Genomic DNA, 22,451 nt, shown 5'->3' with positions numbered 1-22,451 from the left:
CTGAATTGCTGGCACTCTTCCAGTTTCTTATGTTACAAATAGATTCCAGAGAAAAGACTACTGTTGAGGCTGCAGTGCTTTGCTTTGTGGAAAGTAGTTATTTTTGCTGCAATGGCTTGGTTGCTCTGACTCGTGAACGTAACTGAGTATTGTGTAAGGTGGTTGCACTGTTCTTCGCAGTGTTCTCGGTGCAGGAGAACTGTCAGCCTTCACCTTTCACAGGACTTGGATCAAAATTATCTGCATTTTATCACAGATCACCACATATTACAGTTTCCATTACCAAAATGTCCAGAGGGATATGTAGCTGTGGAACACGGTTATCTTTTTAGAAGTACTAAGACAACATCCTTTGACAGTCATATTTATATAAATATCATCAGTCATTGCCAGTACTTTTAATACATATTAAACTAGTTCAAGTTTTCTAAACTTAATAACAAATAGGAATTGAAATATCTTCCCATAAGAAGGAATTCTTATGTACTAAAAAGAAATCCATGTTCATAAAAGGAACATTGAGATCACTGGAAACTTCAAAGATGAATTTGAGAGGCAGAGAATGATTGACTTGTATTAATAGGGGGGAAAAATTTATTCCCAGCTGGAGAGGAAACAGCACTGGCAGAAAATCTTTGAAGCATTTGTTCATAACAGAACAATCTAGTCTTTGGGGTTTTGTTAAGTGAATTAAAATCAGCTTCCTTTCTCTTAACATACGGAATTACCAATAAAAGATTAACAGTATTAAGATAGAATTCTGAGAGTTCTGACTGTGATAGCTCTTTGTACATGGATAAACTTTATTTTGGCCGGGGTTGAACAAATAACTCATTACAAACAAGTAATTCAAAGTGAAGAAGGGTTTTTTTCTCGTAAAAAGTTCAACTGCATTATTTAAATACATTCCATACATTTTTCTCTCTGGAGAGTGGGAAAGGAAGAAGAGGTACCACAGCTGTTTTTCTCTTCAAGTGTGGTCAGAAATCTCTCCGCTGTCATTATAAATCCAGAAAAAGGGACAGAAGGATTTTTTGGGGTTTTTTTTCCTTCAAATTTTCAAATGTTTTACCTGAGAACTGAGACTCAGGCTGTTTCAGACAGTCTTCAGCTAGAAGAAAAGCAGGTTACAAATACTGGAACTGCCAATGCCGTGTTTGGCATTAGCAAGTAGAAAAACTTGGGGGTGGTGTTTGTATTAATCACAGGGAATAGCTGATAATCATCCAAAAATCTCTTGGGATGACGCTGAGCTTGAACTTTCTTCGATGGTACATTATATGATACCTGAAAGCCAGAGTGCGTGTTTGTGGGACGCCAGATGAATGTAGCTGTGTCAGTGGATCGGGTGATGCTGGATGTTACTCAGGTCATAGATGCACCTCATGAAAGGTGCATCTCATGCACCTTTTTCATGAGGTATCGTGCCTCATGAAAGAAATTAATACAATTGCCACAATAAAAACAACATAACAGATCAGGCTTTTTGTAAGCAGCAGTCCATAACGATCAGGCATTCTGCTTTTCAAGCCTCTCAAGAGGAGCATCTCTCCTTTTGGAGAGGATTGTGGTATTTGTGGTGGAGCTTTCACACATTATTTAAGACTTCCTCCACCCCCACCCCCCCCCATAGTATGAAAACAGCTGCAACATAGCAGTTCCCTTCTATGAGTGTTATCTCCAGGATAACATCAGATGTGAGTTAGTTTGTGTATCTTTCTCTTATGTCGTGAGGGAAATACTGAATATTTCTGAGGCATTATGAGGATACTATGGGTGTGGAGGATGCACTCATGCGTTCTTGGTTTGTTTGTTTGTTTTAGAAGCAAAACAGCTAATAGAATTTCCCCAAACCAGACCTTTAAATTGGGCAGTCCACCTGCCTGTACTGTATTTGAACATCCATTTGCCTTTCAAAAACTCACTTAATTTGTCGCTTGATCTCAAATCAAACAGAAAAAATAATGACTCAAATTTTGAGTGACGTTGGAAATTGTCATGTAAGAGTACCCGGTGCTCTGTGCAAGTTGCCTTGTTTGTGGAAGTGGTGAGAAAAACTAGAATTAAATAAAAAAAAAAAGCCATGGGAACAGCCAAAGTGAATCGTACCAAAGATCTGCCTAGTCAGGTGTCCTGGTCAGCTAACCAGAAAAACAAGCATAGGAAGCAGGGGTTGTACGAATGATCCCTCTATATACCAGGCCCCTGCCACATACCTCCCAGCTTCTGACAGCTGAAGATTTAGGGATTTACTGAGTCAGAGATTGCATTGAGACTGTTCTGTTTGTTAGTTCTTGATGGACCTATTTATATGTTCTCCCTTTGAGACCCTTTATACTCTTGACCTCCATAATATCCTCTGACAAAGAATTTAACTGCATGGAGAATCTTCTTTTAAAAATCTGATCTCTGATGATTCTGTTGGGTGCCTAATATTTTTAAAATATTTTAATCTTTGTATTTTTTTTTAATTAGACTTTTTAATATTGTAACAAATAATGGAGATTCATTTTCTGTCCACTTTCTCTAGATTTTTAATTTGATTGACATCTGCCATATTCTTTCTCCATCATCTCCTTTTCAGATTTGACCAGTAGTCTGTTTAGTCTTGCCTCTAAAGGTGAGTTGGTACACATCTTGTTACCCTTGTTGCCCATGTACATCTTTTAATTCTGTGGCCTTTTTTAGGACAGGGAGCATATTTGGGCAGTCAAATCTAGCTTAGTATTTTGATTGAGGGAGCAAGCTAACTATTTAGATGCTAGTTCTTTTCTGTTTCCAGTAGCAAATACTGAGGCTTCCCCTGAACTCTGCCTTTGTCTTCTCCTGCAGATGTGCACTGGGCTAGTTATTCTCATGTGAGCCTGTGTGAGGATGCTCTCCCTTTCATTTTGGCCTAATCCGTTTTCTGACTGGTTTCTGAGCTATTAAAGGCTCGACTGCAATGGAATTGAAGTCTGTTTAAATCCCTACCTGTTTAGAATGATGTAACTCTGCACACAGTGCTGTTTTTTTTCCTTGCTTTTCTCCCATCTGCTTAATCTGGGAGCTTGGGAAGCTCGGTCGAGGCTTGAAAGGAATTTGGGGCAGTTCTGCAAGTGAGTAAGAGAATCCGCTTGCTTGAAGCACAGTCCCAAGCATTGTTTATCAATCAAGAGCAGGACATCTCGCAATACAAAAACAAGTTCTCAGACGCAGTTCTCCGTATCTGTTCCCTTTTCTCCAAAACCCGATATGGGTTGTGTGCTATACAGGGAGAAATACAGTGTGCCATAGAGTAAAATAAACCATTTTATAGTTTTGAAAGCGCAGATATGTCTTTTAACTCACATTAGAGGTTTTCCTGCTGTTTAAGTCAGGCTACAATGGAGGTAGACGCACACTTTGCTGATCTCTGTGCTGCAGTTCAGATCCTGAAAGTGGTTTGCCCCACATCTGGAAGATTTGCTTAGCACTGGCTCATTCAGGGAATCTGTAACTTCTTCTGTGATTGCTACCAGATGCTTTTTTACTGTATTGCGAAGCAGTAGGAATAATTCAAAACGTAGTATTTGGAAATTAAGCTGCATAATCCTTTTATTTGATTAATAAATTTTGCAAATTAGGGAAGTACCTGGAGATATTATTATGGTAATTAATTTCGATGTATTTCTGACTTGGAAAAAATGGATTTGAATTTAAAGCTCTGGTTCAGATGTGCCCATGGATTTATCTTGGCTGTCATAAAAACAAAGGTAGAATGTCATTTGGGGGGTGGGGAGGTGGTCAGTATCGTCTTTGTTAACAAGAGGATGAAAATTTGGAGTTTGTGTTAGATATACTTCAGTTAATTATTATTGTCATTAAGGATATTGGTAGTTGAACCCTCCTTGCTGCTTTGTAGTTCTTGTAGAATTTGCAGCAGTAGCACTCTGGAAATGTTGCATTTGCCTGGTAACAAACCAGACTGAGAAAAATCCTATTGTTAGGCAGCTCAGGACAATGAAAATCTCGGTCTGAGAAGTGATACTTAATTACTTACTGCCTGGACAAGCTTGTAAAACAAATTTAATTATGTGCAACAGACAAGCTGCTGACCTCCACTTAAAATCCTGTGTACATAGAGTGACCTGTGGGTCTGACCTGAGATTGAAAGAAAAAAATATGGCCCAAGTTTCCTCTTGTATGCCTCCAAACTGCAGCTGCATTCCCCCCTACCCCAGGGAAGCTAATGCTGCATGCCCCAAAATCGTGAAAGAGAAGCCAAAGCAGAAATTTAGCCAAGGTTGAGAGGCTGAGATGATACAAATAGCTTCTGTCCACGGGAGTACTGGATTCAAGGTATTGGTTGAACAGATACCTGTTAGGGCTCTGTTGGCCAGTTTTTATGTTCAAATCCCCCCATAAAATGTTAATTACTTCTTATTTTCATACCGCAAACCTGCAGTTGGATTTTGGTGGCAAAGATGCCACCATATATACTGCTACAGTTATCTCAAGACAGGGAATTGAATTTAGGCCTTCAGGTATCTTTGAGGAAGGGGGCGGGTTGTGCATTTGTTTGCTTCGATGCTATCGGATTGCATTTGGCATCATGAAGCAATAACCGCGCTTGCCCAGGAGGAGCATCTCTGAGGCAAAGCCTGTCTGTCTGAACAAGCGGAGTCCACTAGTTAGAGCTTGGGGCAGAACTGGGCCGTAACGAGGTCAGTGTTGTTTGAAAATTGCAGAGTAGACATGCAGTATCTTTTTAAGTGAGACATACAGAAGTCCTCAAAACAGTGGTCTGGGAGAAGGGGGAAAAAAGGATTACACTGCTGCATAGATGTAGAGGTAGCAGTGGACAACTGTAGCCATGCTTCAGGACTTGCTGCCTTTGCTTTTCTCTGAAGGTCTGATTCCAGCTACGCATTTAAGGCTCATATTCTCAGTTTCCAGCAGTTGCGGTGGGAGATCTGCCGTATTTATCCCTCCCGGGCAGCGGCTTTGCTCCTCCATTGGCAACTACAGCCCAGTAGCAAGGACTGCTGAAAGGACACATCTCTGCTCCTGAGCTGCTTTGCGTCACAGCCCAGTGTGGAAAAGTAAACAGCTGCCAACTGCAGTTTACGTTACAATAGGGCACTTTATCATAAATGGTTGCCAAATTCAGTTTATATTGAATGAATATATATTCTTTATTATTATATTTTGGCATGAAATTAACCAGCAATATATGTCATGCCTGAAAGATGAGCATCTACATATCGGTGTCTTAAATGTTTGCCTGTCCTTGTAACTACTTGAATTCCAGAAATACATATACACTGAAAGAGGTGCAACCCCATAGTTACCATTGCTGCTGCTAGCATATATATTACACATGCTTGTCCACGCAGAAAAAATACATAGTTTAAAGAAATACATGCAAATATAAGAAACTACAGCTTTTCTCATAATCTTACACTGTACATCTTTGTATGTATGTCTTTCCTATAAAATACAAGCTTGTTTCCCCCGATATTAAACTGCATATCAGAGCTCCTTATGCATCAATACTGACTGATCTGAAGATTGAGGTACATATAGTGAGAAAGCAAAATTTAATAGTAACATACTATTCCTCACAGGAAATTGGGAAACTTTAGAGACCATCTTCTGCAGACATAGCTGTTTTTTACAAGGGTGCAGTAATAGTTATGGTGTTATTTACTGAGGCAAAAATCGCAGATCTCTTTTTCGCCAGACGTGAACTTTGCCAAATTTCCAGAGGGCAACAGTTACTAGCAATTTTGTGTTACCGTTTTTGAGAGCCATACATGTCAGTCCAACGTTATATTAGAAGGCTGATATTCTGTATATCCATAATCTTGGCCTGCATGTTGTTCCTGTCTCTGTATGGTGATTCTTCTTTAAATGACATCTGTAGAAAATTTTGCTGACAAGTCTGGGAAAGATAATGCAACACCTTTATTTTTTCTGAATTACAAAATGTTCTGAAATGCTTGCGGAGGGATCCCAGTTCTCCCACAGAGTGCGCTGAGGTAATTGGGGCATGATGCAATTGTTTCTTTATGGGTGTGAAGCCTTGCTGAGAAACATTAAGACTCATTCCTTGTTAAAGGTTGTTGTAGCCCTTGGCCAGGTGGGTGTCGTGTGCTTGGGTGAGACAGTGTGGGCTCCACGACGGACGGAGTCACAAGACCCCAAGTCACTGTGCTCACAGGACTGCAGCTCAACTTGTCTGTTTCTAAATTTGTATGAAGACCAAACACTGTTCAAGGAATGCGAAATGTTGTTTTTTTGCTGCAGAAGGATATTAACTACCATTGACAGTCTCTCACTTGATGAACTGGAATCTGAAACTATTTTTGTCAGTCTAATGTGTTGTCATCCTCCCTCTTCCTTGTGGAAAACCTTGGCCTTTACGTGAGTTCAGTTCCATGAGGGCCATCATTTCTGACAGTGGAGAAGAGTAGTAAGAATCCGCAAAGTCAACTTCGCTCAGATTTTAGAAAGAAGTAGCTTAAGAAATCGGTGATCAGTGCTACCTGCTTCCTATTTTCAGGATGACAGTAATTTTGCATTTACAAAGAGCGTAATTAACTCTGTTCACAGACACATTTTAAGTTTTGATTTTATGCTTCTGAACATTTGCCTGCTCTGGTGCTGGTCTTTCTCTAAGACTGCTGTGGAAAGATATTTTGGAAATTGAAAGGTATTGGGGATTTTGGGGGTTTTATTTGTGTGTTTTACCTACAGAAGAGCTCAGATGGGTTAATGGGGAGATTTTTTGCAGGTTATACATGTAGAAAAGTGTGATAAAATTTCTTGCACGTTCCATAACTTTCCTCAGAAGCCTACAATAAGTATGTTAGGCCCTGCTTTCTTTCCTCAATACATTTATATGTTGAGAGACCAAGTGTTCACTCTTTCCTGCTCTTTTCACCCTCTGGTTACTGAGGCATAGAAAGGATATCTTATAGCAATCCAAATGCACATTCAAAAATAACTTATTTTGTCAACATTTTCGTTATCTTCTTTATAGATATTTATATAGAATTTTCCTTGTATGGAGGAGGAAGGTATTATCAGTCTTGTCTTGTAAACATAAGTTGCATTCTTTTGACTTCCCTTAAAAATGCAGAAAGGACTTGGTGAATATATCTTCTTAAAATGTGTCCAGCTCTTTAAATTGCTTTGTGACAGCAGCAGATATGCATTTCTGTGTTACCTCTGAGCCCATCAGTAGCTCAGATAAAAACTTGAGCTGAATAGGTACATGCACAGCTTTGTCATCAAAGACTGGAGCTAAATGGTGGGAACAGATTGTGGGCTTTCACCATCTGTTTTCTTACTTTGTTCTTCTGATAAGTATTAATTTACTCTGACATTCCTCATTACTTTTATATTGGTCAAAAATTTCTTTAACTGCATCATTACTAGCAAACCCTGGAAATTGTATAGATGTATAAATAAATAAATACATGTCAATCAAAACTGATGAAGGTCTACACTAATTTCACATATAGGATATTATGGCATGACATGTCTAGGCGGTCATGTTTCATCCTCTTTTGCATCGTGCTCAAGCCAGATTCTCCAGCAGCAGTCCTGTATCTGTTACTGATGTGGTTTAATTTTCAACTTTGGACCCAAGCTGTTTAAACAGATTACTCCCTGCTTTTATCTGAGTCAACTTCCTCCTGCTTTCATCAAAGCAAAAGAGATTATTTGACTTTCTATCTCCTGACACTGTGTTACATGTTACAGTTAAGTCACATGTTAAGTGACAGTGATGCATTCTGTGTCAGGGAATGGGCAGTCTGTCCGCATGAAGGCAAAAACATCTCATGCCTTATTTGGAGGATATGTATTAGTATTAATTCAATAGTATTTAATCTCTAACTGAAGCTAATACATTCCAGAACTAGATCAGGTGTAGGTATGTTTGAATTGGTGTAATAATGTGCAGTCATAATGTATTTTATATATTTTATATACTTTTATCCTTTGCATCTTATTTATAAGAAAATTAAGACTGAAGTAATGGGTCCACTAATTTTTCAATGAGCTAAATCTATGGAAAATATTTTTGTGCTTTGGAAGACTCTGATATGAACACACAGAAATCCATCTACATTTATGTTTTGATTCTCTTTGCAGAAACGGTTGGGTTGTAGGGTAGGAGGTCCTTCAATCCGGGTCACAGATCAAAGCAGTATAGACAGTGTCAGATGCTTTGGAGTCATGGTATAGTCATTGACTGCAGTCTTGGTAGATCATGCATGCGTCTACTTCTGTAGGCTTTCTAGGGCTTTATACAGCAGGCTGAACTGAGGAGGTGATAAAATACTTTCTGTAAGTTCTGAAGACCCTTTTCCTTGAGAGGAACCTCAGGTATTTTTTATCCTCATTTAAGATGTGGAAAAAGTTAGGACTTCTAACTGTAGAAAACGATAGCTCCCAGGCACAGTCTCACTTCTCAGCTGAGCAGGCAGAGAAACCCTTTGAGGGTTTTCTTGCAGAAGGTGCATGACTCCTTGTGAGCAAGTGAGCAATGCAGTGTATTAACTGCTTGTTATATTCAGACTCTTCTTCACACTGTTTTTGTTCTGAACAAATAGTACTTTGAGACTTCACTGGCCACCAGCTCTGTCGTTAACCTTGAAAGACTATATGCATGCAGGTGATCTCAAACTGCATGCAGTAGACCGAGGAAGCCTGCCTCGAAGCCCTGCTCAGACTGAGGGTGGAGGATTCTTCCCAAAAAGGGTGGGTGAGTGACCTGGACTGGGCCTGGGTGAAGGAGGAGAGTCCTCAGACACAGCAGGTACAATAAACTTGGGAACTGACCCAAGGTTAAAGCATTCTTGGCTGTTTAGAAACTTAGGCTGGAATATTTTTCATGTCATTAGCCACTTTAAAAGAGCTGCTGGAGATGATAATGGCATTTGCAAGTATTAAAGGAGTGTTTCTGGTATGACTTAAACTCTGATACTAAATGAGTGTATTTCTGTATGCGAATCAGCCCAAGGTTTATATTGCTTTATTACTAGTAGGTTGCCTGCATAGGCAGTTGGTTAGCTATGTAGACTTGAACCTCGGGACATGTTCAAGTTGTATTTGCAACCTTGAGTAGCTCCCTATACACTTCTTTTCTACAAAAATTTTATTACTTCATTTGTTTAGTTATTAGCACCTATGCATATGCAATCACAATATATTTTTTCATGAAGATATATTTCAAAGGCAAGCTATGGATTACAAAGTGTTAATCCTAAAATTAGAATATCAGTCCTAATGTGGATGCTAAATTCTTGTTGTTCCTCCATTAGCAGCAAATAAACCTATTTTGAAGCAGCTAGGCTGTATGCTGGCCAAATTAAAAAAGGGTAACTTAATCACAAGTTACCTGTATTTGCCCTCCACAGCACATCTGTTCACTGAGAGTTTTGTATATATGCTGAGAAAGTTTAAAAAGAGAAAAAAAAAAAAAAGAGAGCGAGACAATGAAGGCTTTTCATGGTTGTATGGAGCGTTAATATATTTTTGAGGTTTTTGGTGACACCATGTAATGGTATAAAAAATACTGTCATGAATAATGGTTATAATTATCTGAACAGGCTCACTTTATGATACAGTAACCGACCTTTCTTTTTTTTTGGGAAAGTCTAAACCTTTCTCTAACTTGAATTCCAAGAATCCTATTAAAATATGACCTCATTAAATAGTGTATCTTTAATCTCAAATCATTTAGAAATGGTCTGTGCCTGAAAAGATGAAATGAGAATTTCTCCAATTAGTATAAATGTCTTAGTGGAGAAGAAAGTAACTTCAAAGAACTTGATTATATATTTGGGGGTTTTGATACATATCTTTTCTTTTTTTCTGAAGTGCTTCCACTTTGGAGAAAAGTTTTTAAACTTTTTTAGCTTAGAATTTGGAACGTTTTAAGGCTCTTTATCACTTGTGTGCAAACCAAACTTAAAGAGAACATCTGAAAATATTTAGAAACAAAGCAATCTGTTTAGTTTTTAAAGATGAAAGGATTGAAAATGAAATGCAAAAAGGCTTCATCTGTGTATCCTCTTTTACTGGTTTGCCCCATTGTTTTCTCCTGTGTGTGCTGTGGGCCGTTGGTTGATACAGCACCCTAGGATGATACCCAGCCCTTTTTTTACGGCAAGTCTTTTCACAGCGTTTGATGTGTGTCAGATCATCCCCGCTCACCTCTGGGAGCTGTTTGGGCCCCGCCGTGTGATCAGGCACTGTCAGACAACCCTGCTGAGTGCAGCGAAATTTGCATTTCCCCTTTGAGCCCATGCTTCCCGGGCATCATGTGAGGAGCACCCTGGTCTCAGGCCTATTTTAGTCTCTTACCAGGTTATACCTAGAAGTAGTTGGGTTTTCCAGCTTCAAGTCCTCCTTACTTGTATTCTGCAACATTTGGTGACCAAAAGTGTTTTAATCAACCCCAGCATTAGAATAGGGAGTCACATGCTCTGTAATGGGTAACTTGGAAAGAAAGCATGCATTGTGTCCTCTCATATGCAACATCCCTGTGCTGCGTCCTGGTTTTGCTTTTAACAGATGCAGCCTATTTTTAAGTTTGGGTTATTTTGGTGGTTTTTTAACAATGTTTCTTAGTTTCCACAGAAACTTAAGCAACAGCAGGGCTTGTTTTGGATGTTCTACAAGAGACACCAAATGAGTAATTCAGACTTAAAACTTTTGACTATGCCATTGCATAATGATGATGTCAGTAGAATTTCTTATCATTCTTAAATGTCCTTTGTGTTTTGCACTGGAGTAGGAAGTAAGGAAAGAGCAATACATGAAAGCAAACAATCTTAAATATTTTTGTAATACCACATGTATAAATACTGGTGTAGTGGTGATAGTTTCCGTAGTAAGCGCCAGCAGAAAAGTTAAAACAAAACACAACAAAAAAATCCTCAACAGCGTAGGTCCAAAACTGCATGGTAAGATAAAAAGGTGTATAAACTGTGTATAGATGGTGAGGATAGAAGTGGGAAGGGAGGAGAGCATACCTACACTCTCATGCTCTGCTGTGGGAGGATGAGGAAAGGAAGCCGTGTTTAAAAAAAAAAAAAAAAAAAGCATAGGGAGGAGAAAATGTCTCTCTTCTACTGCACAGTGTATCAAATTCCTTCCTCTTTAGCTTTTTTTTATCCTCCACCATTTTTGGAACATACTATTTTATGAAAAATGTGAATGTAATTATATGAGATGTATATTATTATAAACATGCACATTATAATATAGCTTTCAAAGATTGTCTGAACGTGATTATTAAAATAAGAAAACTTTTCCGTCAACTCTAATAATGTTTTCCAAATCCCTCTATTTCAAAATAGAAGTGCATTGCATCTGCACTAGGAAGCTGTTCATACTGTTGTCCAGCTGTGGATGCGTCAATGGAGATAAATTCCAGTTTCCCAGAATATTACCCTTTCCTGAGTACTAATTTGCACGCACCTTAAAATTCAGTTTGCTGAAAACAAAGCTTTCCACAACATTCATCCATTCCCTCAGCTATGTCTTGAGATTTCACAACGTGTTTGTAGAATGAGATTAAAGGCCCATGTGACTAAATAAAAATAGCCCCAGCTGTTGTAAATGGCAGCTTTTCTTTGTCTTCCTTTTGAAGGAGCAGAGGTCAGGGATATACATTTATTTTCGTTGTTGTCACACTGCTTGCTGTGTCCTTCCGTTCCTCTTTGTGTGTGTTGGCCAGCTGGGACATTAGCAGGCAGTGGCCAAAGAGCAGAATTTGCGTTTCTGCTCAGACTGGCCGGTGCACCTTGAGTGACGTTGCCAGAGCTGGAAAGAAGCTCCTATAAGACAGGCTGTTGGCCTTGGATCAATCTTTTATTTTAATAATCTGTACAAAGATCAGCAATCTGAGCAGGTTTTCATTCAGTCTGTACTCTTGGGTTATATTAAATGTAGTTTCTATCACATTTATTTATTCCTCGGGTCAGAAAATTTGGAAGAGTAGCTTGCCTCTTCCCTCAAACTGTAGTAGTTAAAGGTTTTATGCGGAGTTTTACCAAACAATTTTTGTGTGTGTATGTCCTAGAGATGGGGAAAGAAGCTAGATTTCTTTTTTTTAATTTATGTGCTCTCTGAAAGCTATTTTTGCTGACAGACTCCTTTTGCTTATTTGCTTTGATAAAAGATGTATTTGTGTGACTGCTTAATGTACCTTCTTAGTGGTTTCCAAAGGGTAGGACCAGCTGTGCCTTTCTGTACTGCTCTTCTCCTTGTGGAAGTTACCTCTGCTTTACTGTAACACCACCTGCAACAGTTATCTATTAGGTAACTGAATCAGAAAAGCTTTAAATAAGCTACCTGTAGAAATACTAAATGAGAAACTTCTCTGTACGCAGTTTGCAAGAGCCTTGCAGCCAGATCCTCTAAAAGAAGAACCCACAGTCTGGCTTTATAACCAATAGTCAACCAGTTGGCAGACAAAAACCTTGCTAGCATTTCAGTTTACAACTGATGATGCAAAGGGTTTTTCCTCCTTGTAATGCTTTAAACTGAAATTGAATTTTAAATTAAGTTGACACTGTGCTGTTTTCAAGTGAGATAAATAACCGTGTTCCTTTCTCGTCTCTTCATAATGTATATGATATCTTATGTTACCATGAACGTATCTCCTGAATTGATAGTAATGTTTTATATTTGGCTGTCCCTACCTTCCTTAGAAAAATATGTGAAATGCAACTGTGTTGCTGTAAAAAGTATTGTTTGCACTTTGACAATGATGTGGTTTGTAATTTAAGAATTTTTCAGCAACAAAAGTTGTTCACTGAAAAAAATTGCATTTCATTCTTGTACCTTTTTCATATAACTTTGAGCAAGCACCAGCCTTCAGATTTATGTTCTGTCATATTTGTATGTAAGTTGCATTTGTTTTAATTCTTCAAAAGGCTCCTTTCTTCACTTCCGTGCCCCATTTACACCTGCACAGTGTGTGTCTCAAGTCCTCTTTTTTTTCTTTTTTTTTTTTTTCTCAAAGGTTTGGATTTTTCTTAACCCATTAGACCCACACTGCTGTACAGGTCTAGGTGCTTGTATAACACACCAGGTAGTCGAGAATGTGGTTAGTGGCATCTCAATCTGAAACCTGATAGCATGAATCTCTTTTACATTTGATAGATCATACCGCTAGGCAGAAAATAGTGAAAGAGAGAAAAAACTTTTTCTAAGTATTAAAATGGCCCCCCCAAAAATTTACGTTTCCGAATGTGCACACATAGTGGAAAGAAGAATTGTACAGCAGAATTTCTTTTTTTTCTCTCTCTAATTTTCTCTCTTTCTCTTAAGTGAACAAAACTTTCTAATAAAACTGAATCCAAAGAGCTTGTATTGAAGGACGTACAAGGACAAAATTTACAATGTAGGCATGCTGGACAAGATATATTTCTTCTGTTCCTGTAAAAACTAACACCATCAGTCAGCGTGTATAACCTGAAATGAAGTATCAGGGGACATCCTCCTTCCCTTCCCACCTCCTTCCCAGGAAAACGTTCTCGAAACTGCTGCTGTTTTGTACTGTCCTTCCTTTTCCAAGGTGTTAGCGTGCCAGACAGAATTTCATGAACCCTGAGCCCTTAATAGTGGTACAGACAGGCAGAAAGAAAAATTACCAAACACTTCCCTATGTAGGCTTAGGGATGGGATTTTAACCAGGGGCTTTCAGGAGCATATTAAAGACCACTGGTTTTCTTTCCTGCTCTCTCCCTATTCCCTTGCTGGACAATACCAATAAGACTTGAAAGTCTGACTCAACTTTGTTTTTATTAACAAGCATAATGAAGAAATACTTGGGGTATTTGGTTGCGTAGACTGTGTTAATGAAGCAGAGAAAGAAATTCTACCTTAAATTGAAAAAAGTTATACAGACCTGCCTGACTCGGCCAGAAACTCTCTTGGGCAAACAAATGCAATATGAAATTGGGATGTCTCCTTAAGTCAAATAGCAGAGCCTCAGTTCTTCCTGTTGCTCTTCAATGTCTTATACCCCTGTCATCTCTCCCGTCCCTTCCCCTACCGCTGCCCCGAAGTATTCAAAGGGAGAGGGTTTCTTTCTAAGGTATTTACACAAAGAAGACATTATGTAGCAGATGAGACGTCTTCAGATCAAAAGCATTTTAGCGTGCTCTGATCTTTCCCTAGAACTTAGCTGAACATGCAAAAACAACGAGTCTTGCTCAGCGCTCTGTACGGTTACTGATCATTTTGGTGGACGTTGTCGTTCCACGTTCCAGGGCTGTCCGCGCACGCGTGTGTGTGTGTGTGTGTGTGTCCACGCGTTTGTCTGAGTCTCAGCCAGGATATGTGCCAAAGAGATTAGACTTTATCCTTCATCTCGGAGAAAAGAGAGCCTAAATGGGTTTATCATGCGGTTTTCATTCACTCTGTCATTTCTCCCTTCTTTATGTTTCATTGCTAGACTTCTAATTTTTCCAGACAGCAGCGCACACCCCTGCAGCTGGCCCTGCATAATGATTCCCTCCTCCTAGACTGACACAAGCCTGGATGCATAAATCTCTTGCCGTTGGGGTGCCTCCTTTCGCAGACACTGTCCCCTGCTCCCCTCTTGAAAAATAACTGTCCCCTCCACCACACTCTCATTTACCACCTACTAGCAGTGCCTGCTGAGCCAAGATGCTGCCCGCGACCATTATCCTGTCTGTGCTGAACATCAGGAAATGGTTCTTTTCTGACAAATACACAACCAATTTTTTCTTCTCCTAATGACAATTATTAGTGTAAATTGGCGTGCCTTTAGCGACTGTATTTGACACAAACATTATACTGCAAGGCAACTAGCTCCCATGAAAAGAAAGAGCTGGCTCTGATAGTGTGAATTAGGAGCTGCAGGATGAGAAGCGCTCTCAGTAACAAGAAATCTGACTGAGATGTTGGTCTTCAAGAGGTTTTAAGTTAGGCATCCCCCGTTCTCTGGGGCACAGTGTCATTTCAAAATGACTGTGTCGAACCATTGAATGAGGGCAGAGCTGTCAGATCTAGGGCTTCCCAGCAGCCAAACCCATCTGACACATTGGCAGTTTGTAAGTCAGATAGGGCTTGTGGACTGTTTACAAAGTATTGTTTTAAAATCTCTCTCCTTAGTCCTGTGTCCTCACTTACAATAGCAGAAGCAAGGAAAGTTTAAAAGGCAACAATCTGTGTTCCTGCTCCAGATTAAAAAACGCACAGGATGAATGTGCAACGTACAGGAAGAGCTTAGTCATACTTTACTAGAAGCAAAGGGACAGGTTAGGGTCAGTATCTCTTCCAAGAGTTGCTGCGCAAAGTACTAGATTTCTAAAATAAGCATTCAGTGTTGTCAGCAATTTGCTGACTTGTATTCAGGATGACACAATTGCTTTGAGAAGTAAGTGATTTTTTTTTTTCCTTCAGCTATAAGTATTTGACTGTTTCTCTGCTGCTGACTCCTATGATGATTCATATTGCAGTTATTTGAAAAAGGCAGATAAACTATAATTGTTTAACTACAAGCGGAATATAATATTGGATGCTAGAAACCAACTTCACTAGTATTTGGCTTGCTAGGTTGTAGCATTTGTGCTTGGACTGTCAGAGCAAGCCAAAGATTAATTGAAAAGCGTTTTTCTCTTTCCAAGTGTGCTGAGCGCTAGTAATATTTTCTTCTCTGTAAATGCTGGCAATTAATTACAAAATGTCAGAGGTGTTAGCAGTGTCAGTGACCTTCATCTAGCCAGCTGGACTAATAGGCCAGACTTGCTTTAGGACACGTTTTAGTCGCTGAAAGGTTTTGTTGCATCTGCAGCCAACTTTGTATCATTAACAAGAAAAAAAAAAAAGGTGGATGGATGAGAGTGGTTTGTAAACACAGCAGTGCCTATTCCCCTAAATTTACTTGAAAAATGGCATTGGACACAAAAAATAATAATTTTGCACTCTTCGTGATCTTCCAATAGCGCCTAAAAGATTATGGATCCACGTTTTGATTTGAGCTATATTGGCTGTCCTCCTTTTAGAGAAGTGAACTAAACAATTTCCTCTCTCTGCTACTGGGGGCTAACATCTGAACTGATTTCTCTTCGTGCACTGTCTTTTACTGCATGTATTAGGAATCCCACTCTTACAACTTCATGTGCAGAAATGCATCTTTGCAGCAGACTTGCATACCAGCTACGCATCATGTACAACTGTTCTTAGGGTTATTAAATTTGACTTTCAATTTCATCTACTCCACTTAATATTCTAAGCTTCTAAGCAAACTGTGGGTGGGTATTAAAGAAAAACAGTTGCTTTTCTAGCAACTCTCTTTTCAGACTTTTGGACTTCTGTTTAAGGCTAAGCCTCAGATTTCAAACTGGTGATGGAATTTATTTCTTTGAAATGATTTCATTAGAATAAAGCTGTAAATGAGCTGTATGGTACCTGTGTTTCTTTAGAATGAAGGAAGAAAGAGTGTATATACTGCTGCTATGGTACTCTGAGGAAATTAACCTTTTTTTACATTGATGTTCCCTAGCAGACTTAATAGTGTCAGAATTTGATAGTTAACGTGCCCTTTGGGCTTGGAAGAGGAGAAATGGGAAGGAGGGGAGTGATGGCAGGCGTATTAGACTTTGAAGAGCAACAGAACTAAGTCTCCGTTATTTAACTTTTGAACTTTCCAATCCCGTGTGACGTTCCTTCACCCAAGAGATGAAAAAAGTGTATTTATTTATTAATTTTGCCGTCTTGCCTTTATGATGTTTTAAGAGTGAGATTCTAGCTTTTTATTCCCTAGATATCCCACCTATCAACGGATGTCTTTATTCCTCTCTAATGGGAGCAGGTATACAGAGAAATGGAAAAGGAGCTTTTTGCATTACCCAAGTTTTTCTTCAGTATTAATCAACATACATGCATATGCTTGAGGATCAGGGTGAGGGAAGGGGATCAGAAGATCTCCTGATGTTTCCTGCCTTCTGAGAGTCTCCTTGAAAAGTCAGCTTTTAACTGCCTCAGAAACCTGCCAACCTGCGAAACACCTCAGCTAACAGTCTTTATAGTCCCATGTCAGCTTTTTTTTGCTTTTAACGCTTCCCTAGTGTTACCTAAGAGCGGACCTAGAATACATTCTCTTGGTTTTCTTCTTGAGCTAGTTTTCCATAACTGTGTTAAATCCCTTCAGTTTGTGACTTTGGCTAATTTAAGATTAAAAATGCTTTTTTAGGAGTTCTTGCGTGTAAACTTCCTGTAGATTTGCATTATTGAAGGAATTTGTGTTGGAGAAGAGGCATACAGTAAAAATGGCAGTAAACATTATAAAAAACATTTGCTTACATGTATAAGAGTTACAAGCCAGTCTTATTTCCCTTTGGAGAGAACCACAGAATAATTCAGGTTGGAAGGGACGTCTGGAGGCTATATAGTCCACCACCCTGCTCAAAGCAGAGCAAGAAAGACCACGTTGCTCAGAATGTGATAAAGTAGTTAGTAGTCTCCTTAACATAACTTAGAACTTCGAATTTCATAGAATTTTTTATAGAGAAATTTGAAATGTAATTTTTTTCCTTTGTCTTCACCTTTAAAGGGGGGGAAAAAAGGAGGCTGGGGAGAGAAGTTCTTTACCATGTATTCCTTTTTATTTTTAGATGGAAATAAAAATTTCATCAGGCTGAATTTTACTTTCTATACTCAATTATTCCCCAGGAAGTTGAAATAAGTATAGATATAGGCTTTTCAAGAATATCCCCTTAGAAGTTAATTTCTGAAGTGAAGGGAAACTGCAAGGTGACATTGGGCTTCATTTAGGCATCCATCCTTGAAAATGGATGGGTGAACTACGTTGGGAGGAAACGGGAAAAAAGGAGATGCAAGAGAATGATACTAGATGAAAGTACAAGGTAATTTAAGTCATTGGTTAATGCCTCTATTTGATATTAGTACTGAATTTTTTGGTCATCTCAAAGGAAATCAAATTCTTATCATGAAGTGTTCTTCTTAGAGATTAGGATTGAGTAAGTTTGTTATGAGTCTACCATTTTCCTGTAGAAAAGTGGCCCCTTCAAGGTAGAGTAAGGATGTGTAAGTAAGTGCTTTATAGTGCTTTCTGTATCCCCAAGATATACTAAATTGTGAGGGCACCTTGACTTGAAAAAGGCAGAACCGTGCTTACCCATAATACCAGCCTTGATGATTTTCCTCCTTTAAAAAGGCTGCATTGACTGTTTAGCAGTTTGAGTAATATAAGTCATCGTGACAGTGTAAACTGCCATCAGCATGTCTGGAATGTGAAATGTGGCATCACTCCTGCGATGAGGGAGCTGAGAACGTATGCTCTTGTTGTAGGTGGGAAGACAGAAGGACAGCCCACACGACGCTGGGGCTTGCCTGGTGCCCACTGGAGCTCAGCTGAACAACGGCTTGGAAGATTAAACCGCAACGCCGTCCCGTCGCCTCCTGAAGCCTCAGCAGAAGTCAGCTACCCTCTCCCAAGCAGTGGTGTGCACACAGAATTTTCATGCGAGTTCTATGATTTCAGGTAGGCTTACTTTTTTTTTTTTTTTCCTTAATTACATTAGAGATTTTAATATGGGAAATTATCATTCTCTTTTTCTAGACAGAACTGTTGCTATTCATCAAAACTTTCAAATGTTGCTGGAGCATATAATAAATGTTTATTAGTTTATTACTACTAATGGAGATAAAACTTCTATGCGCTGATCTTGCAAGAGGCATTAAAATAAGCAAAGAAAAAAGAACAGCTTGGCAGAGGTTCTGTATTCATAAATCTATTTATAGAAGGAATGGCTCTTAGAAGAGCAGGTTTGTACGTCTGCCAGCAAGATGCTTTGGCCTACTGCCGTGCTAGCTTTTGCCCTAATTTTGCACTTATATTCCAAGTCTCCCATGGGGACTTTGAGCAGATGTGTGGTTGAACTGAATCTTGAAGGTGTGCAGATACGACTGTGTCTCTAAGGAGGATGAGATAGATTTGATCAAGTTATTTTTGAGGGCCTGGACACGTTGATTAGCATGGGTTGGCCTGACAGGACTCTCTAAAGTCTGCTTGTGATGCCCCTTCCGCCTGCTAAGAATTTTCTTTCTACTAATGTGTCCAAAGAGACCTGAGGTAAAGATTGACAGGGAAGTTGCACAAACATGGCTCTTGGTCTACCTTTTAATCACAAACTGGCTTAAAACTATTTAGACAGCTTGCTTGGTATCGGTGACATTCCTGGAAGTGCTACTATCTGATGTGCTGTTTCCACTTTGGCATGAGTTTTGAGGGGAATTTGAGGTATTTTTCTGGGATTAGCTAAGCAGCTTAAATTTCAGCCTTCTGCTACCAGTAATAATTGTCTGTTAACTGTACTTTTGGGGAGATAACACTTAGCCTTTCCAGAAAGAGAAACACATGTCTCCTGCCAGACATGAAGGGAAACCTAACAATGGGAGAGGAAAATAAAATTTGCAAGGAGCAAAGTTAAGAAAACAAGTGTATTTTAGTGTTTAGCTAATAACTGGCTGCATGCCAATTTGGGAGTGTTTTTTGTTTGTTTTTTGTTTGTTTGTGTATGTGAAGTTTTTACTTCCCCTTAAAAACTATTGGGAAACAGAGGGATCAAAATACAGTTTTACATGCATGTGAGCTGCAGAATGAATACAAATGACGAGAGTTGTTTTAAAACAGAAAGTACGTTCCCTCCCACATATTCATTTATATACCTAAAATCATGTAAGAAAAGTGTGCAAATAGCCACTACTTAAGCTTATTTAAAAATACAGATCAGGGAAGATGAGTACGTATAAGGAACAAATGTGTCTTCTTTGGAGGATGCTAACGTAAGCGTAGACTCACTGAAATGGAGTGGTAAGGTAGTTTTCTTTTGTAATTTTGCTATGGATATTTAAATCAGTTATGTGAATAATACAGGATATGTTCTGAAACTGTGGTCAGAAGTCCTTTTTTGCAGGTATAGCTAATGTGGTTTCAGAAAGCCTCTGTGCCAGGCAATGAATGGTTAGCTCTCCCACAACTGAGACACTGCAAGTGCTCATGTGTCTCGCCGTATGCTGTTTCGTCGCAATGTCAGCCTTTAGTGACCTAGCTCTCAGGTGGTAACTCTTTGCAAAAAAGAAAAAAATTCACTAAGATGTGTTTGATAGTACACAATTATTAAGCTTGTTTATATGTCTGACTGGAAAGTCTGATATTCAAAGCATGACTGGTCTTAGACTATGCAATGATTAAACTTCGATACCTTGCATTAAACTGTATTAGACTTTTACTGAAATTACTGCCAGTTCCACATAACTGGACCGATTATTTCCTTTGCTAGAAGCCTTCTCTGATCTAGTTGTCTCTTGAGATCCGTTTCTTTGAAAGAAAGGTTAGCATCCTTGTGCTTTTTAATAGAATTATTTGAGTACTAAAAATCTACTCTCAGCAGTTTGGATAGTAGGGTAGTATACCAGAATATGTGGCTCATTGCTCTAAGGAGCATGTGGGATAGTGAATATGAATATTAACTTTGTTCATTCCTCTGTTACAAAGAGAAAAGAAAATGCTCATACAAGAGTTAAAAACAGTTTATGGAATTCCTCCGCGTTGCCTTTTATGGTACACAGTTATGAACTTTGATACTTAGTGGATATAAAGTGTTTCCTGGTGTTACCTTTGTATAAATATAGTTCAGGTTGACTGGTTGGTTTTTACAACTGTTTTATGAATTACATGGTGTTTAAAGACAGAAACAAAATCTGTGAGCTTCTCTACTATTTTTTTTCTTTCCAAAAGCTTTCCTCAAACTTCATTACTCTTCCAGCTTTTTCCTTTAATGGATGGCTAGCATAAGCATTTTTGTAAATTCGCATCATGTGGAGATATGTTCTCAAGGCAATGAGAACTGGTGAGTTTTCACTGGTGTTGCAATGAACTTTGTATGTAAATCAGACTTCTAATAAGTCAGCATTGTGCTAGAAGGTGTTAATGGCTGCCATCAATCAGAGGGCTGGTAAAAGTTGTTCTTCCCCCTCTCCCCCCAGACTAAATGAGAGAGCAATTAAATGCCCTTTTGTTGAGTGATAGCTGAGACAATAGAAATCAATGTCCAAAGTACAAACCAGAATGGCAAGCCTTAAATATAAGCTAAGCCATGCGTCCCAAGGGATTGACACGTTGATTTGCTTACAGCTGAGAGTGTATATGAAAGGAATAACTGAAAGTGTAGACAGCAGGAGAAGCGGTAATGCTTCTTGGAGTGGCGCCAAAATAGAGAATATTTGTTGGGACGACTTGTCAATGGGGCTTTGGGTCCATGAGCATTAATGCTGCGTCTGTGCAGCCCAGGATCAGACAGCAGCAGAGCAACTTTGATTTGGAACAGGCCCTGGCATAAGATCACGATCAGAAAATATGATGCCAAGTTTGTTTGCATTATGTTTTTTACGTTGGCTGCTCAAGAACGGACGATATCTGATCTAATATGAAGCCTACTGACACAAACTTAGCCTTTCAGCTTTTCTGGAAGGACTTCAACTGGCCAAGTGAGTTTACACTCGATTAGCACTGTTATTACCATGTTTTAGATCTGAAGATCCCTAGAGCAGGGTTTACTGCGATGTCAAGCCACAGCCTGAGAAAGAAGACTTTGGATTTCTGACCTCCCAGAAATGCTGTTTGTTCCCAAACACCTAGGGGTGCAAGATTTGCTCTGTGTCTTTCCTAAGTACAATCTCACTGTAAAAAACCCTAATATGCCGATCAATTTCTTGTAAATGGAAACAATCCTGTGAGACCTTTTGTATTAGTTAACAATTTCCTAACAATTTCCGCCAAAAGACATGCGTTCATTTAGGTGGCTGAACATGTTTTGTCTGTCTTATTTACTCCAGACCTTCCACAAGGCTTATTGAGTCAATGGGACAATTTCTTTTGACTCCAGCATGCTACTCCCACAATTCTGCTTTAGCTTCTTTGCCTTGCTGAAAGGGCTTTATACTACAATGCACAGGGCTGCATTATCTTTAATCTGTGTGGGGGTTTTTTTGTTGTTGTTTTGTTTTTATTTTATTTTATTTTTGCTTTGTGCAAAATTGTAAATACTTTGAGAACAACAAGCTATTACACTTCATAATGGCCAGACACGCTGCTAACATGCAGTTCATATGCTGTTGGCAAAGACTGTGGCTATATGATGCTTTGCAACAGCTCAACTAAACTAAGAAAGTTTCTTGCAAGTTTAGGTCGCCAAAGAAAGGTCACGGTAAGGAATTATTTTATTTTTGTGCCTGAAAAGTATTCTGCATATATGACCAGACATTTGAAGTATTGTTTGAATTTTTTAAAAAGAAAATATGCCTATTTAGAGATCTTTCTAAGGAACTAATTCTGTCACGGCGTGTTCTTTTGGGGGCTTCAACAAACAAAATTACCTGTATTAAGAGGTCCGTAGAGATCAGCAGGC

General features: G+C 39.0%; 1 protein-coding gene across 8 annotated transcripts in view; it reads left to right on the top strand.

Moving 5' to 3' along the window:
* The window catches only part of PLXNB2 (plexin B2), a 258,439-nt gene that overhangs the window by 61,913 nt on the left and 174,075 nt on the right, over positions 1–22,451 (top strand). For all 8 annotated transcript variants that reach the window (XM_068931608.1, XM_068931623.1, XM_068931644.1 and 5 more), the window contains one exon: positions 18,331–18,523. The gene's annotated coding sequence lies outside the window, so the exon portion shown is untranslated. The remainder of the gene's footprint in view (positions 1–18,330; positions 18,524–22,451) is intronic.

Source organism: Struthio camelus, chromosome 1 (assembly GCF_040807025.1).
Source record: "Struthio camelus isolate bStrCam1 chromosome 1, bStrCam1.hap1, whole genome shotgun sequence".
Classification (NCBI taxonomy): domain Eukaryota; kingdom Metazoa; phylum Chordata; class Aves; order Struthioniformes; family Struthionidae; genus Struthio; species Struthio camelus.
Note: the sequence above shows the minus strand (reverse complement) of the source record. Positions and strands in the feature narration are given on the sequence as shown.